The sequence below is a fragment of the Mus musculus genome, chromosome 17 (genome assembly GCF_000001635.26).
Source record: "Mus musculus strain C57BL/6J chromosome 17, GRCm38.p6 C57BL/6J".
NCBI classification, from domain to species: domain Eukaryota; kingdom Metazoa; phylum Chordata; class Mammalia; order Rodentia; family Muridae; genus Mus; species Mus musculus.
Window position 1 is genome coordinate 84,967,004 of NC_000083.6, and position 17,121 is coordinate 84,984,124.

Here is a 17,121-nt window from a genome sequence, read left to right on the forward strand (position 1 = left end):
ATTTCCTTATTAGTCTTAATCTTTATCTTGACGCCTTTCTAAAGTAAGTTTGTCTGTAGTTGAGGGTATTTGCTCATCTGCATTTATGCTCTAGTGCAGGTTTTCTGTTTGTTTGTTTGTTATTTTTGCTTTTTGGCCACTCTTTGTTTACATGATTTTATTTAATTTTTAATTTTGTGTGTATTGATGTTATGCCTGCATTTATAGCTTGTATCACATGCATGCTGGCCAAGAGAGGGCGCTGAATCCCCAGGAACTGGAGTTTGGATGATTGTTAGCATCTGTGTGGATGCTGAGATTTGAACCCAAGTCCTCTATGAGAGGAGTTGTATTTTGTTTGTTTGTTTTTACTTTTTTTAAGTTCACTTTACATCCTGATCACAGGCTTCCCATGACCTCTCACCCCCACCCCATGCTCTCTTCCCAGTCCCAGGCTTATAAATCCCCTCCCCCATTGCCACCTCTCCTCCACATCCTTTCCCTCTGAAGCCCAACAGGGCAGTCCAGGTAGGGGAAGGGGATCCACTGGCGGGGACAGAGACTGAGCCAGCCCCCGTACCACTTGTTAGGGGAGTAGCCAGTGTTCTAAACCACTGAGACATCTTTCCAGCCCTGCTTAATTTTTAAATACAGGGTTGTCACAAGATTTGGGCACACCGAAGTCTATATAGTAGTTTATTGATGATTTATTACAAGGTATTTGTTTAAAAATAATGTTTTCAGACATGATCAATATATAAAAAGAAATTAGTGTATCTTTCCAGAATTATATTGTATGGACAAATTATGGGAGTCAACTATTATATATTTGAATTTAAAGAATTGGAGTTGACTACTGGAATCATTTGGATTATCATCAACATTTCAAATTCTCACTAGCTACATATGGCTGGTGGCTACTGTGTTTCATAGCATAGCTCTGGATTCTTGTCTATTTGGTATTTCAAGTTTCTTTTGTCCCTCCAAAAGTGGTGAACATGATTATTTTCTTGCGGCTTTAATTTTGTGTTTTTCTATTAGGGTGTTTACCACTCCGGGCCAGTCAAGGTTCTCAGATGGCTTTTGGCCATAATTCCTTTTCTGTGCATTTGCCATTATCACTTATCAAACTTCCTATATTCTTGTTTTGTTTTGTTTTTTTTTTAGAAAATGGTTAAAAAATGATTGTAGGTATATATGAACAGGACGTACTTTGCAAAATACAGGTGTTTATTGTGCACTGTTGAGGATTGTGTGTCTCTATAAAATGATGCCATTAAAGATTTTAACCTAAAGATAGTTTAAAACCCCCCAAGTAGTTAAAACACATTGAAGTATGGGTGCTTAGGATGATGGTGTTTGAATGTGCAGCTCATACAGTGTTTAGTAGGTGGGAGAGCAAGGTGACTTTGTTATAACTATATATTTATTTTCATTAAAGAAATTCCTTAATTTGTTCTTCATCTTATTGCTTTGTTTTTCTTTAGTCCTAAGGATCCCTAAGAAGAGCCAGTATGAATGGATTCTGGTCTCAAAACAGCTGTCAGGTTAGACCAATAGGGACCAGGAGGGCTACTTTATGTCTATCAGGAAAGAGCAGGTGATAGGAATTGATTAGTGTGCCCACTGTTTGCAGTGAGTGGTTGCTTTAAGAGTGGACCACTAAAGGGAAGTAGTGAAAGGCTAGGATAAAGAGTGGGGAATGCTGTTGTTTTCATTGGCTAGTTAATAGAGAACTGAGTGGGTCAAGGAGACAGAGGTGGGCATGCCCAGAGTGCAGCCCTGCATGGGGCTGAGCCGTTGCAGTTCAGGGCTAACCGAGACTGGGGTTAGCCTAGATTAGGTATTGTTTTGTATTTAGTGGGGTGCTTTGTTACTGTTATTTGGGGGGGCCCACCCCCTATTTGAGACATGAGAAGCCATCACACCTTCCCTTGGAACATTTAGAGTGTGGGTGCATTACATTCTAGAGAAAGGGCAGATGATGGCAGTCAGGTGACTACAGGGAGGGAAGCAGGTGCCTCAGGTGGTGATGTGAGGATTAGCACTGTGGCTGGAAAGGGACACTTCAGCAACAGCACTAATGGGAGATGGGGACTTCAAGAACTGTGGTTGGATTTGTATCCAGAAAAGGGATGATTTCTGCTTTGGGCTACAAGAAGTGTTTGTCATTAATACTAGTGGGTAGATTGAAGTGGCAGATCGTTTGGGTGAGAATTTTATTTATTACAGCGTAATTGAACAGATTCAAACTTAATTCGTAAAATTTAAAGTTCATCTATGAAGCCAAGTAAGGGTTGCAGAAGTCAATTTTGGCTGAACCATAAGTGTCATGGGGGGTGGACACACTGGAACTCATACAGTGGTGTTCCTAGGCAAACTCCTTTTGTGTTATCAGACTGTGACTGCAGACTCTTGTTCTACTCACTCCTTTTACACAAAGCACTAAAACAGCCAGGCCTAGAAATAACATTGTTTCCAGAAGACTTTTGAAGCCTTTGCTTGCCTCTTAATTTGCTCTTTATAATTTATACTTTCTGTATTGGAGGGAGCCGATGGATGGTGAAGCTGCAAGTCAGGCAGAGCCCCGAGCTTACCTCACTGCCATTCACACTGGAAACTGAGGCAGCGAGCGAGCGAAGGCTTGCTCAGATGGAAACGGTGATTTCTGGCCCCCTTTAAAATCAAGCATAAAATCATAGCAAAGTCCTAAGTAGCGCAAGCATTTGTCTTCTCATCCAGTAGTTAAATACAGATGTAAACATCACTTTAGCTCAGCAAGACTAGCTGGAGAAAACACTCTTAATTCTGGGCAAGGAAAGGAATTCTTTTTCTTTAAAACAATTAAACTACTAATGTACACACTCAGGCTCCTAATAGGCTCGTATCCTTAAACTACTTTCTGGAGACTTTGCTTCAGTCCCTTTAAAATCTAAAGCCATGAAGGCAGTTACAAAGAAACAAAAGCAGATGATAACAGCATACACGGATCTCAGATATACCGAGTGAAGTCAAAGAACCCAGACACAAAGGAGTGCGTGTTGCATACAATTTCATTGCAGAACTACTGTCCTAAGAGCAGGCCACCGACTGCCGGAATTCGGGTAGGGAGATGGACTTGACAAGGCGTGCAGGCATTTGAGAGGCATGAGAGTTGGTAGGATGACACAGGCACATTGTAAGAACTCATCAAACCATGCCTGAAGTGATACATCGAATAGGTCAGAGGTCAAAGCCCAAGTAAGACCTTTAGCAACAGGGATAAGCTGGAGAGTGGAGTGGAACTGCACACTTAGATTCATGTTTAATACCTTGAGTTTTCATTTAAACTCACCCTCTGACAGTAAAGCAGGCAGAAAAGAAGAAAAATCAGATAAGTGGAATCACACACAAACATACTCTCCATAATGTTCTGATCACATCTGCTTAAATGTATGGTTTTCTTTGTTTCCTGTCTTTTTGTGGGTTTGTTGGTTTCAGAAATCATTGAGAAGATTTCAAAAATAAAGTAATTTAAAGGAATATTTAAATATAGTAGAACGCAGCTTGAAACACAAGGATTCACCAAGTGCTATGTGAAAGGATAGTCATTTTAAACATTTATTTATTCACTTGTCAATTGTACAACCATGATAGATTTGGGACATAATCTATAAGGTTTTTTTCCTTTTTCTTTTGGTTTTTCAAAATAGTGTTTCTCTTTGTTAGCCCTAGCTGTCTGTCCTGCAACTCGATCTGTAGATCAGGCTCAAAGAGATCTGTCTGCCCCTGCCTTTGAGCTTCTGGAATTAAGGTGTGCACAACTACATCTGGCTTGTTCTCATGTTTTATTTTTTGAGATGATCTCTGTAGCCCATACTGGCCTGAGCCTTGTGGCAGTCCTCCTGCCTCAGCCTCCCAAGTGCTGGGATTACATATGTAAGTCACCATGTTTGTAGTGTTGCCCCTCTCCGACCCCAGTCCCCCATCTTGAAGGTAATACCAGGCTTTTGAGGATTTAAGTAGTTAGGTCAGAGCTAAAACAATTGAAGTAAGTGCTTCAGCTGGTGATTGAATTGGTCTGTTTTCTGTCCAAGAGAGGAAGTGGGGTAATATGAAAGGCAAGGACATACCTGGGCATATCTGCAAGTTTTTGACTCAGTAAAATGGACTTTGGTGACAGTTTTGGCTTTTTACAGCTAGTAATGTAATGGCAGGCATGGATTCTTAGCTGATGCCACATTGACCCTCCAACAGGATAGCAGCCTTGTCCTCAGTAGACCCTTTCTTCAGTCCTAATATCCTGCTTCTCGTGTTACTTGTAAATTTTCCCCCAAATCATTTGCAAATATCCAAAAAATGTGCTTCATGTATTTTCTTTGATTGCATGCCTTAAAGTATCACTTTTACTATATGGCATGGAACATTGCTGTCAAAGTTTGATGCCAGTTTTATTTTCTTTTTGTGTGAAGGTGGAAAGGATTTTTCCTTTTAAAAGTATAAGAGTTTAGCTAGAACATGTTTCCTGGGCTAGTTTCCACCTTTTCGTTATGTTGTTTTGGGGTTTTATTTGAGGAGAGTTTTCTTGACTTGTAGTGTTTAGCATTTGTTCTGTTACATGGCATTGGTTTCCTCTTACTTTTGAATCATCGTGACATTCATATTGAATCATCTCTCATTGGTGTTGGAATTCCAGGAGTGCCTGGTTCAAACTACTGCTTCATAAATATGAAGGACATATTTACTAGTCCCAAGAAGAAGGGAGGCAATTACCTTTATCCTGAGAGCCATGGCTCCCGGCATCTCCTCCTTTTAATTATTTTCACTAAGGCCCCACGTAACTGGGGTGATCAGTAGTCATTTCATCCTTGGATGAGTGGGCGTTAGCCAGCGGGGAGCATTGACCTGATTCCTTCCGTGGGTACCGTCACCACCCACAGTCATGGCTCTTGGTATCTTTTGGGGAGGGGAGGCAGAGCCTTAGAAAAATCCTTAGGATAAGGTTGAAAACAGATACCAACCTCCTTGCTGTGTGAGACCTTCCCCTGCGGTGCAACCCACGCTGGTGCCCATACTGGATTCATTTTTATCAAGAACCAGTATGCACAGGTCTGAATCCTATGCAGCTCCTGAAGGAGAATTATCAACCCCAGGTTCAGCAAGGCCTCTGTCAGCCAAATCAAGTCTATGATAATGAATCTGCAAAGGTCTCGATGCCAAGGAATCAATCTGCTGGTTTATACAACCGGTAATTCTATTAAAAATAAAGGGCCCCAAAGTTACTAATAATAAAATGCTTATTAAAGGTCCAAGGAGGGGCATCAAGAGGGTGTACATAGAGGACTTCCACCAATTATCAGCAGTGGCTGAAAACTGTTTTCTCTGGAGTTCCAACTTAAGTTTATGTAACTGTTAGATTCGTGTTTCTACTACACCTGATTCATTTACATAAAAGCAACATTCTTCTTGCAGAAAGAGACAGGTGCCACCTTTCTCAGCAGTCAGCAAATCAAGTGTTCTTCGATTATGTAAGGCAACTTGGGCAAGGGAAGTTAATTGTCTCTGTAAAGAAGCTAATGACTCAATGGAGGCTTCCACTGCCAATGCAAATTGTTGAGATAATTTGGCGGTGGTAAGAAGAGAATGGGTTAAAGCTCCTCCAGCCAAACCTGCAGCCACAACAGAGGTTACAGAGGAGATGCCGGCCACTGCAGGGAGGAAAACAGCTCGCTTGATTCTAATATCTGGGGGGCTATCCCAGGTCAAATACTCGGTGGGAGTTAGCAAGGTCAACTGAGGAACTAGGGTCACGTGAAGACACAGCAATTTTTTATCTATGTTTTTGGAGAGAGTTTTAGTAAGGGTACCATTACACCAAAAAAAAAAAAAAAGAACCCTTCAGGGGCAATGAGATCCTGACTAGGGAAGCTAGTGTGATTGCACAATTTATCATTGAGACTAGTATAGCAGAACTTTAATTGTTTTTGTTCAGGGATCAAAAACAAGGATACTTCAAAAATTGGGGAAAAGGTTTTACGACTGGCACCAGACATATTTAAAGGAATGGGATAAGGAACAGCTGTCAGTGGAGGATGTCCTAATGCAGCACAGAGGAAGCAGGCTGAGACATTTCTTAATCCAGTAATATTGGCAAGTATCAGAGAGATAGCCAGGAAAAAGGGTGATGTGTGGACAATGTGGAGAGCTGTGTACTCAGCTCCTTTTCTTTATTCTGTATCTCAGCGTGGAGTGTTGTTTGAACTTGAACAAGAGAGCGCTAAACATATATTCGTCTGCTGGGCCAGGTTGAATGTTGTGTCTTATAGATAGCTCCTTTCACAGGTGAAGTCCATCTGGAATCCCAAAGATCCCATATGACCCAAGTATTATAGCCTGTGGCAGAAAGGAAAAAATTGTGGCTTTTATAAGGCTGCTGAAGGATAACCTCAGAACTTCTTAGGGACTTAACAATATGAATTCTGTAGGAGCGATAGGGACAGCCCACACTTTCTTCAATCCATTCCTTTTTGCAATAAGAATGGAACTGACCATACAAGAAGCATAAAGCAGGAGAAGTTTCTCCAGATAAGGCCATAAGACTTGTAAAATTTAATAGCATGGGATTTCGACATCCTGCAGGTGGGCAGTCAGCTGTAGCTAAAAGATGGCCCTGATTTTTTTGTTTTGGCATTCGTGGTATAATTATCTGTCATAAAAAGCAAATGGTGAAGTGATCCCTCTATTACCAGTGTTTATCAGTTACCCATTCACACAGGAGAATCATCCACAGGAGAGTTCCCCCATTCTCCGATTATCTTCATCTTTTCTGAAATAAAAAAAGAGAAATAGAAGTTCTCAGGGAAGGATTGGTTCCCTGGATTCTTTTTCATTATTAATTGCTTTTATCAATCTTTCTGGCAACCACCTGGTGGCTCCTGCCTTGGTATCATAGATGCAGGCTGAGCCTCTACCCCATATGAGGACTGGGTCAGGCCCATTTCACCTGAATGTGAGAGGATCTTTCCAAAAGACCTTAGCATAGTCCTTTGTCGTTTCAGGGTGCCAAAAGCAATCAGCGGTGGACTTGCCATGGGCATCCAAATTCAGGAAATTGAGGACAAACAAGGCATGCTGGAGGAGATTCTTGGGGGGTCCCTTCTGTGGGTACAATTCTCTTTTTAGTTTATGTAGGCTATTTTTGATGGTCAAATGGGCACGCTCAACAATGCCCTGTCCCTGCAAATAATTATTTTCTGAGGAAAAACAGCTTGATCTGCAAGCCTAAATCCTAAATAACTAATTACCTTGGATCTTGAGTTTGTACTTTTTCTGGAGGTATTTATAATCCTTTGTCAGATAATGCCTGTTGTAAATTTCTATAACATAGAAGCAAGTCCTGAGAATCTTTCCCTGCTAATAAGATATCATCCATGTAAAGTATAATGTATATTATTGGTTATTGCTGTCTATTAGGCTGAATGGCTTGGGCCACAAATTTTTGACATAATATAGGACTGTTAGCCATGCCTTGAGAAAGAACTATCTATTGATACATTTTCATTGGCTCTTTAAAATTAATAGAAAGAACATTGAAAGCAAATCTTTCAAATCTACTATTTTATAATATCCTTTATGAATGCCTCCTCCTGCTTCATTTTTCAATATTTCAAAACACTGGCTACAGCACACAATTCGATTATCTGTGCTGAAGCAGAAGGAAACTCAAAAGAATAAACACGTGATCCAATCACATATACTTCTCTCCCATAGAAGGGCTGTTTATAAATACAGTAGAGGTGTTTTTATGGGATGCATGCATAAATTTACAGGAAATACAAAAGCATGCATAGAAGCAATTTTAACAACTTACCTTTTGTATAATGACTATCAATTTTACCTAAAAAGTTTACTATGCAAGAAACCAAATATCAACATTCTGCAATAACCAATTTAATTGCTGTTTGAGGCAAGAAATAGGCATCAGGGTTTTAAGATTTTTTTAAAATATCTACATGATTTTATCTAAAATTCTTGATTAACACCACAACAGCTTCGTAATAGGATGTTAAAACTTTACTTGGAGATGAAGAAAGATGATTCTACATTACTGTTCTCTTTTATCAAAGAATTGCTGTGGGCACATTGAAATACAGTAACTAAAATAAGCAGCTAATGTTTGATTGACACTGATTACAACTGATAACAATTGATTACAGAAGCTTCCTCTACTCTATATAGAGTAGGCAGGCCAGATTGCAATGCCTTTAGAAGTTCCACAGCCTCATTGACATTTCATATATTTTAAGTTTGAACTTTATTTTGAACAACACCTGGATAGATCTGTAATAACGTTTTTGTTTTTTCTTTTTTCCCCCTTAAAAATAATTTTCGGGAGGCAAGGAGAGGTGAGGTCCCAAAACTTTGCTATCAGGGTTTGCAAAACCAAAGAAACACCACACAAGCCTCGATGAGGCTGCTCTGAGCTTTGCATTAACTCAAATATAAACTGAGCATATTGCCAGAGTCCTGGCCCAAGGACTATCCCTTCTGCAGTGAGGACAGATTCCAGGGGAACAATTCGACTGTCTGTCTATACCTCTAATTTTCGGACATTCTTTCTTTCTTTTTTTTTTTTAAGATTTATTTTATTTATTATATGTAAGTACACTGTAGCTGTCTTCAGATACCAGAAGAGGGAGTCAGGTCTTGTTACAGATGGTTTTGAGCCACCATGTGGTTTCTGGAATTTGAACTCAGGACCTCCGGAAGAGCAGTCAGTGCTCTTAACCACTGAGCCATGTCTCCAGCCCCTGGACATTCTTTCTTAAGAAGATTTATACTTAAAACATTCTTTATAACCTTAGTGCTAGAAGCATTGAATACCTCATTGAAGAGACATTGTTTTAAATTCTATCCTTTATAAATCTAGTTTCTTTTTTTCTTTCTTTCTTTTCTTTGTTTTTTTTTTGTTTTGTTTTTTTGTTTTTTTTTTTTTTTTGGTTTTTCGAGACAGGGTTTCTCTTTATAGCTCTGGCTCTCCTGGAGCTCACTTTATAGACCAGGCTGGCCTCGAACTCAGAAATCCACCTGCCTCTGCCTCCCGAGTGCTGGGATTAAAGGCGTGTGCCACCTAGAATAATAATTACACAAAATATTACCCCAATTTAGAAGTATCTTTAAAGACCTGTTTTTCTGGGTTGGCTCATGCCATGTGTTGTTTAGAATGACTCCAACCCTGAGTTAACGATTTTAAGCTAACTTTCTATTACAAGCAAAAAGCTGTTGGCCCCTTTAAGAGCTGCTTGTGTAGATAAATCAGCCTCTAGCAGGGCTTTTCCAGGTGTACTTGACTCCCAGCCACAGTGCAGTATAACTTATCAGTTTCTGCTGTGCAAATTGAGACTACCTTTTAAACAAGTTAAACTAAATCAAAGGATAGACAGCCAGTAGATAAAGTTTAAACCATTTTTTTTCAACATGAAACACAGAACAACAACCATTCAAACAACAAAACAAAAACAAACATTACTTGACAGACATATGGACAAATTGGTGCACCAAGAACAGACAATAGACGGGTAATAGAACTTGATGTCTCAAAGGGACCCAGATTTTCTAACCAGAACTAAGACTATCTATCTCCATAGGAGCCAGAGAGGAAGCAGGACGTCTCCCGATTTCCTCTTGTCCCTAGGAGAGCTCTGAAATAGCTTATTTCCATTTTCCTTCTCTTTTACTAAAAGGTCCTGAACAGGGGATAACTGCTTTTCTGAAACCTATTCTCTCTTTTTCTCTCTCATGTTCAAAGTCTAACTCTTTATCTCCTTCTTTTGGGAATTCTGCCAGAGAAGGGAGAGGAGTCACAGTGGTAGCTTCTGGTAGTTGTTCCTCAGTGCCCTGCTTTTCTAACTGTCCTAATTACTCCTCAAACTTGTCAAATTCTTTCATTCATATATATATATATATATAACTTCTGGGAATTAAGAACAACATAAATGTACTTGAGCTAAGAATTTTTCTAACACCTGTCATTTTGTTTTTATAGTTTTGTGTTTTACTCTTTTTATTTTATTTTATTTTAAACCCTATTTCTCCCACCTGGAGCAGCTCTTGGCTGTGAACAAATTTTCTTAACCCATATTCCTTGTGTCTTGAGGGATTCCTTGGGATTCCAATAAAAACAATTCATGTTTACTTAATGCTTGTCCCATAGTCTAGCCACTCTTCCTACCTTTCTCTGTTCTGTCTCACAGTGTGGGTGACACTGTGGCGATCTCTGTGCGGATCTTCACTCACTTCCTAATGAAGTGGTGATCCAGTGTGGAACTTCACTCACCTCCTGAAGAGGTGGTGGTTCAATGCAACTCACCTCTTGACGAAGCAACAACTCAGGGCGAGCCTGCACTCACTTCTTGATGATGTGGTGGCTCAATGTGAAGAGTGGTCTCTCTCAGACCCCAAACTCAGAGCTCCACGTTGGGCGCCAGTTTTCCCCGGCCCTGCAGGGACAATCAGTGGGGACCCAGGCCGTAGGGGGTGGGGGGGAGAGACACGAAGAATGAGAGCAAGTCAATCATACTGATCAAGCTCTGAAAACTTTATTCAGGAGTGGCAATATAAGCATAGGCAAGAGGAGGCTCCAAGGGAGGTGGGAAGAGCCCAGGAGCTCTCTGAAGGTCAGGTGGCAATCTTCAGCTCCTGGAGCCAATGGTCACAGTGTCCTCTTTACCCATAAACATTCTTACTGTTATGACCACGAATGTTCTCTCAGGATTGTTTATGTAAGCTAGAAAATATCCAAAAGGTTATGGCTGAGGCCGTGGCTCCCGGCATGTCAGTGCATAATTCCTCCTTTATATGCTAGCTACATTGTCCTATGTTGAGAAGTTCTCATTGAAAGTTTACCAGACAGTAAAGTTGTTTTTTTGTTTTGTTTTCTTTCTTGCTTTTTTGTTTTTGTTTTGCTGTAACTTATATACATACATACTCTGTTCACAGTTATGATCTATATGTAGTTTGCATTTTAGAACATACTAGTTATAGCTAAACAAAGTTGTGACTTTTTTCCCCCAAGCAAAATTTCTAGCAAAGCAACATACGGCTGTCAGGAGTGCTGGGCTTCTCTTTTATAACTTAGCTGATGGGGTACAACTTAACTCCTTAGACAGGGTTAAAAGGGGATTGTTCTTGCCCTGAGTTTGAAACCCCTGGATATACTGTGGTGTCACTAGGTTGAATTCACAGCTCAAGGAACAATAATACTGGCTATGCTTTTCAAACTAGGGAAAGAAAGTCAGTCATTCTTGTGATCTCTATTACATATAAGTTAATTTCATAAAATGTGTGATTTAATGGGTTGATTTTCACCTCCAAGTTTCAAGAGTTAAAACTTCAGAGGTCTTTATATCTGTGTATAACATCTATTGGCTATCAGAGTTGGGTGTAATCAGTGTCTTCTTACCTAATTAGTCCAATAAAAATGGTAAAATCAATTTATAAATTGTTTGATAGTTCAAATCCCCTTGAACTTTCATATGATTAATTAAAAAAAAATCTTAATGTTACGGGGCTGTTTGGAAGAAGAAATAACTTGTGTTTCAATACTAAAACATTAAGACTTGAGAGGCACTAGGTAACCGAGCACTTGGGAAGGGGAAGTAGGAAAAACAGGATTTCACAATCACCCCTCAGGTTGACCTTTTTCAAAAAACAATAATAAAAAATAAAAAAAATAAACCTACAGGAATGAGGAGACAGCTCACTGGGTAGGTAGTGCTGCCTTTGCCACCAAGCCTGGCTTCCTGAGTTATTCCCTGAATTCCATGGGAGAGCCAACTCCCAGAAGTTGTTCTTTGACAACTACACATGACATATGTGTCCACAGACAGACAGATACACACACACACACACACACACACACAAAACATAATTTTAAAACATTGAGAAATGGATGTTTAGTTTTTGTGAGTTTTCTGATGGGAGAGGATGTGTGTTCTTTGCTCTTTCAAGCAGTTGACAGAACTAGAGCTCAGGATTGGTGCAGCCATCTGGAACTAATATATTGAGTACTGTAGTAGTAGCTGTTGATCTGTCTAGCAAGAGGCTGGAAGTGAAGGGCATGGGGCTGGATCATAGATATGTATCTTGATAATCCTATACACTGTGTCCTTGGTTAAAATTTGAAACTAGAAAGGCACTATTCTAAGCAGCTTATTTGTAAGAGTTTTAAAAATTCTTTAGCTCTCAGTGGTATGTGCATCGCCATACATATACACATAGTTGAAAAAAAGAATGAGACAAATGTTTGGTTTCTGTGAGTTTACTGATGCAGAGGGTATGTGTTCCCCATATTTTCTAGAAACTGTATTATAAGAAAGATTAAATTTCTTTTATCTTTTATTATTTTTTATTTATTTACTTATTATATGTAAGTACACTGTAACTGTCCTGAGACACTCCAGAAGAGGGCATCAGATTTCGTTACGGATGGTTGTGAGCCACCATGTGGTTGCTGGGATTTGAACTTGGGACCTTCGGAAGAGCAGTCGGCGGCTCTTAACCACTGAGCCATCTCGCCAGCCCCAAGATTAAATTTCTTATGTAGACTGTAGACAATATGTCCATCCTTACATTCACATGTGGTCCAAACAGACTCGGCCTGGAGTCTTTCCGTTATCTGCAGATGAGTAAAGTATGAACTTAAGTCACCTTAAGCCATGTCTTAGTCAGGGTTTCACTGCTGCGAGTAGACACCATGGCTGAGGCAACTCTTACAAGGACAACATTTCATTGGGGCTGGCTTACAGGTTCAGGGGTTCAGTCCATTATCCTCAAGGCAGTAACATGACAGCATCCAGGCAGGCATGCTGCAGGAGGAGCTGAAAGTTCTACATCTTCATCTGAAGGCTGCTAGCAGAATACTCACTTCCAGGCAGCTAGGATTAGGTTATTAAAGCCCATGCCCACAGTGGCACACTTACTCCAGCAAGGCCACACCTCCTAATAGTGCCACTCCCTGGGCCAAGCAAACCACCACAAAGCAGTATTGAGAAGTTTACAGACTTTACTCTGTGATCCAGAAAGGCCAGGGATCTTAATCCCAGAACAGTGTTGTCATCTCCATACATACTCAGATACAGGACCAAAATAACTTAAAAATGTGTTACTGTATTTAGCTCTGGACTCAGGACTGCATATTATTACAAACAGTTAGTAGAATTTGGGCTGGGGAGATAGCTTGCAACATCAGAATCATAGCTTAAAAAAAATTGCTGTGGTGTGGCTCAGCTCTTAGCACACACCTTTGATCCCAAACAGTGAAGGTAAAGTTAGCTTATAGAAGGAAGCACTCCTATTTTAAAGTGATGTTTAATTGAGTGGCAGACAAAGTGATGAGTCAGAGAAAGATTTGACAGAATAGAATATGGCCAACTCTCACGAGAAGAGAGGAAAGGGAAGGTGCTTAAGAGAGCAGTTCAGAGAGAGAAAAGGTATTTACTGGGAGAGTTTTACAGAGACAGGTTAAAGAGCAAATAAGCTAGACACAGGGGAAGATAGAAGGAGCCAGAAGATTAGAACAGATTGCCAAGGTTATTATGAGGCCAAGCAGAGCAATTCAGGAGAGGCCGAGGGAGAAGCCAGATTGAATCAGTCAGCTTGGAGAGGAGTTTGAGCCAGAACAGCTGGGTTGAATCTGCCAGCCCAGAGCTCAGAAAGAGCTATAAAGGGTTAACTTATTAAGCGTTAAGCCTCAGGCTGAAGATATTCTAGGCACAGACAGATAAGATTGTATGGAGGCTAGACCTAGGTTAGCAGATGGAAGCTATAAGCCTTGGAGGTGAAAATTAATACAGGAGAATAAGAGACATTAATAGTTTCCTGCACTATCCCTTTCAGACAGAGTTTCAGTATATACCCCAGGCTGGCCCAGAGCATCCTACTCTTTGTTTTGGCCTCCTGCTTGCTCTGATAGGCACACACCATCAGACTGCCTCTTCTCATTCCTCTTGAAAGTAGTTTTAAAGAGCTTTCAGGAAATCGAGTAAGCAGGTAAATGAGTTGGTCTTTTATTTGTGTTAGATCAGACTTCTGTTAAAACAGAAGTGATATTTATTTTGGCTAAACAGTTTCTGAAGCATTTTCGTGCTCCACAATTGAACAGAATAAATACTCCTTTGGGGGTGTTACTGCAATATTTGTCAATGTTATAGATATTATTGACCATTTCAATAGTGTGTTAAAATGATACCTTATCAAGAGAAGTGTCTTTATTGTGGCGTATGTAAGTTGAATAGTTCTATAGACTAGTTTTAAACTGAATAAAAACTATCCCACCACCTAAGTAACAGTAACATTTTACTATTTGCATCTAAGTTCTTTCTCAGTCACTTTCTTCCTTAGAAGTAACTACTGCCGAGAGCATCTTGGTAGGAATTTTAATTTTTACAGTATTCAAATATGTTTTGAATATTTTTGCTATGTACTCAAGATTCTAAACTAGTTGGTTATAAGTTTTCTAAGGTTTAAAAAAATAAATAGCACCACATTTCTAGCTTTGTTTTTAAGATATATTCATGGTGATGCATGTGACTATCAGCCATACTTTTCACTTCTGTAGAGCGTTACATTATGTATGATTTTTGTATACATTTTCTCTTATGAGACTTTCTCCTGAATAGGTATTCTACCAACAGTTCTTCAGGACATTACTTGCATGTTTACCAGATAATATTCTAGAGAATCCAGATGCTGTTTTGGTTTCTGGTTCAGTAGTGTGACCTAGCTCTTCCCCTTCTCTGGGAATGTTTAGGATTTCATGTTTAGCATTAGTGTTTTAAAACTTTAGTCAGCTTTTGGATGTAGTTCTGCTTTCAGTCTTTCTTTGCAGTGTTGGCTAGCTGGGAAACTCAACTGTTTGATAAATTTCTTTCTTCCCTTTTTGTGTTCTTGCAGTAGTTAGGTATTGTACCCTGGTCTGACTGACAGCTTCCTCCGCCCCCACTTTTTTTTATTTTTCTTCTTTTTCTTTCTGTTGTTGTTGAGTGTCTCTTTCACTCTGAGGGATGTGGGGGATTGCATTTTGGGAATGATTTTCTCTGCCTGACTTTCTTTAAGACAGTTTCTATCATTTTAACTAATTTTAGTTTTTTCCCCTCCAAAATTTGTGCATTAAAGTTGTATATATATTTTATAAATTGTATAAACTTAGGAGGTGCAGAATTCTGTGTGCGTGCTGATTATATAGAGAATTCTGTCTCATTCTCGTATGTATGTATGTATGTATGTATGTATGTGGAACAGTTGAGTTAAGCTAATATCTATTACCTAAAAATACTTCTAAAAATCTTAACATTTTTATTTTTAAAAGATAGATTTTTATTATCGGTGTGTGTTTGCAGGTGTTTGCACATGAGAGAGTGGGTGCTTGATAAGGCCTGAAGCTTTGGCACCTCACGGGCTGGAGTTACTGTAGGCAGTTATAAACTGCCCTACGTGATGGCTGTGAGCCGACTTGGGTACTGCAAGAGTAGGATGTGTTTCTAATCCATGAGACACCCCTCTAGCTCCTACATTTGTTTTATTGTGAGGTAGGGTCTTGCAATGTAGTTCAGGATAGCATCAAATTTGTGTTCTTCCTGTCTTGGGATTATAGGTGAGCACCACCCTAGTCAGTTTAAATACACATACCTATCTGACTGGGTATTCATATCCTATCACCATCACCATCATCACCTCCCTGTCGTTGGGTTTCTACTGCTGTGAAGAGGCACCGTAACTATGGCAACTCTTAAAAAGGAAGGCATTTCATTGGGGATGGCTTTAGTTTCAGAGGTTTAATCTGTTACCATCATGTCAGGAAACATGGCAACATGCATGTTGGAGGAGGAGCTAAGAGTTCTGTATCATGATCCAAAAGCAGCCTGGAGGAGGCTCTGATATAGGAGACCTCAAAGCTGCTTACACAGTGACACAGCTCCTCCAACGAGGCCACACCTCCTAGTAGTACCACTCCCTATGGCCAAGCATTGAAACATGAGTCTATGGGGGCCAAACCTATTCAAACCATCATGAAGACTATGAGCCACACTGCCAGAGCTTGAGCTTATGAGACCTCAAAGCCCACCCTCCAACACACTCCCTCCAACAAGGCCACACGACCCCAACAGGGCTGCACATCTTAATAGTACCTGTGGGCCTATGGGGGTCATTTTATTAAATCACCACACTCCCTGGTCCCCCTTCTCCCCCTGCCCCTTCCATCCACCATTCTGCTCTGCTTTCAGGTTTGATGAGTTTAGATTCTATATACAGTTTGCCCCCGGTAAAGCTGCAGGTTCCGCATCTGTGTGCACTCAACCAACTCTAGATTGGAAATACTTATAGGGGGAAAATGCCAGAAAGTTCTAAACCCAGTACTCGGATTTGCTGCTCACCAAGCTCTGTACTTAGTTGGTGTTACAGCAGTGGTTTGTAGGCATGCTGCTGGAGCCTCCCTCCAATCAACATGAGACCCTCAGATTCCAGTATTGTTTGCTTTGTTCCTCGTGTACTGTACAGTTTGGCCTGTAATGATTTTATTTGTACCAAATGTGTCCAGAATTTCTTTCTTGGTATTCTCTGCACAACACAGCATAATAACTATATTAAATTATATTAGTTACTGTAAGCTATTTGTGCCTGGCATATTTCACTTGACACAAGGTTTATCCACGTCCTCATAAATAACAGGGTGTTTTTTGTTTGTTTGTTTTGTTTTGTTTTGTTTTGTTTTGAGGTTGGGTGGTATTTCATTGTGGTATTTGGTTATATGTCCATAGTTCGTGATGGAAACTTTAATCAATAGTAGCAAGGGTGTCATTTAGTAGGCTTCATCATTGTGTATGGTGATTGTGGCGTTCTAAACATTTCATGGAATGTTCTTGTATTAAGCAGTTTCTAAATCAATCATCTGAAATTACTGAATACCTCAGAGAGCAGTTGGTTATCTTCCTTGAGTTTCCAAAATTTCTAGAAGTTGAGTTATCAAACCAAAGGCATTTCAGTGTTACGCATTCAGACTTACAGATATTTTTTCTGTTTTCTTTTGAGACAGCGTCTCATGTAGTTTAGGCTGGTGTTGAGCTCATTCTGCCCATTTTGAGGCTGAGGCTGACCTGGATCCCT

General features: G+C 40.0%; 1 protein-coding gene across 12 annotated transcripts in view; it reads left to right on the forward strand.

Moving 5' to 3' along the window:
* The window catches only part of Ppm1b (protein phosphatase 1B, magnesium dependent, beta isoform), a 67,252-nt gene that overhangs the window by 10,263 nt on the left and 39,868 nt on the right, over window positions 1-17,121 (forward strand). For 3 of the 12 annotated variants that reach the window (NM_001159498.2, XM_030249593.1, XM_006523860.4), the window contains exon 2: window positions 7,017-7,118. The exons of the other annotated variants lie outside the window; for them this stretch is intronic. The gene's annotated coding sequence lies outside the window, so the exon portion shown is untranslated. The remainder of the gene's footprint in view (window positions 1-7,016; window positions 7,119-17,121) is intronic. 12 annotated transcript variants of the gene reach the window in all.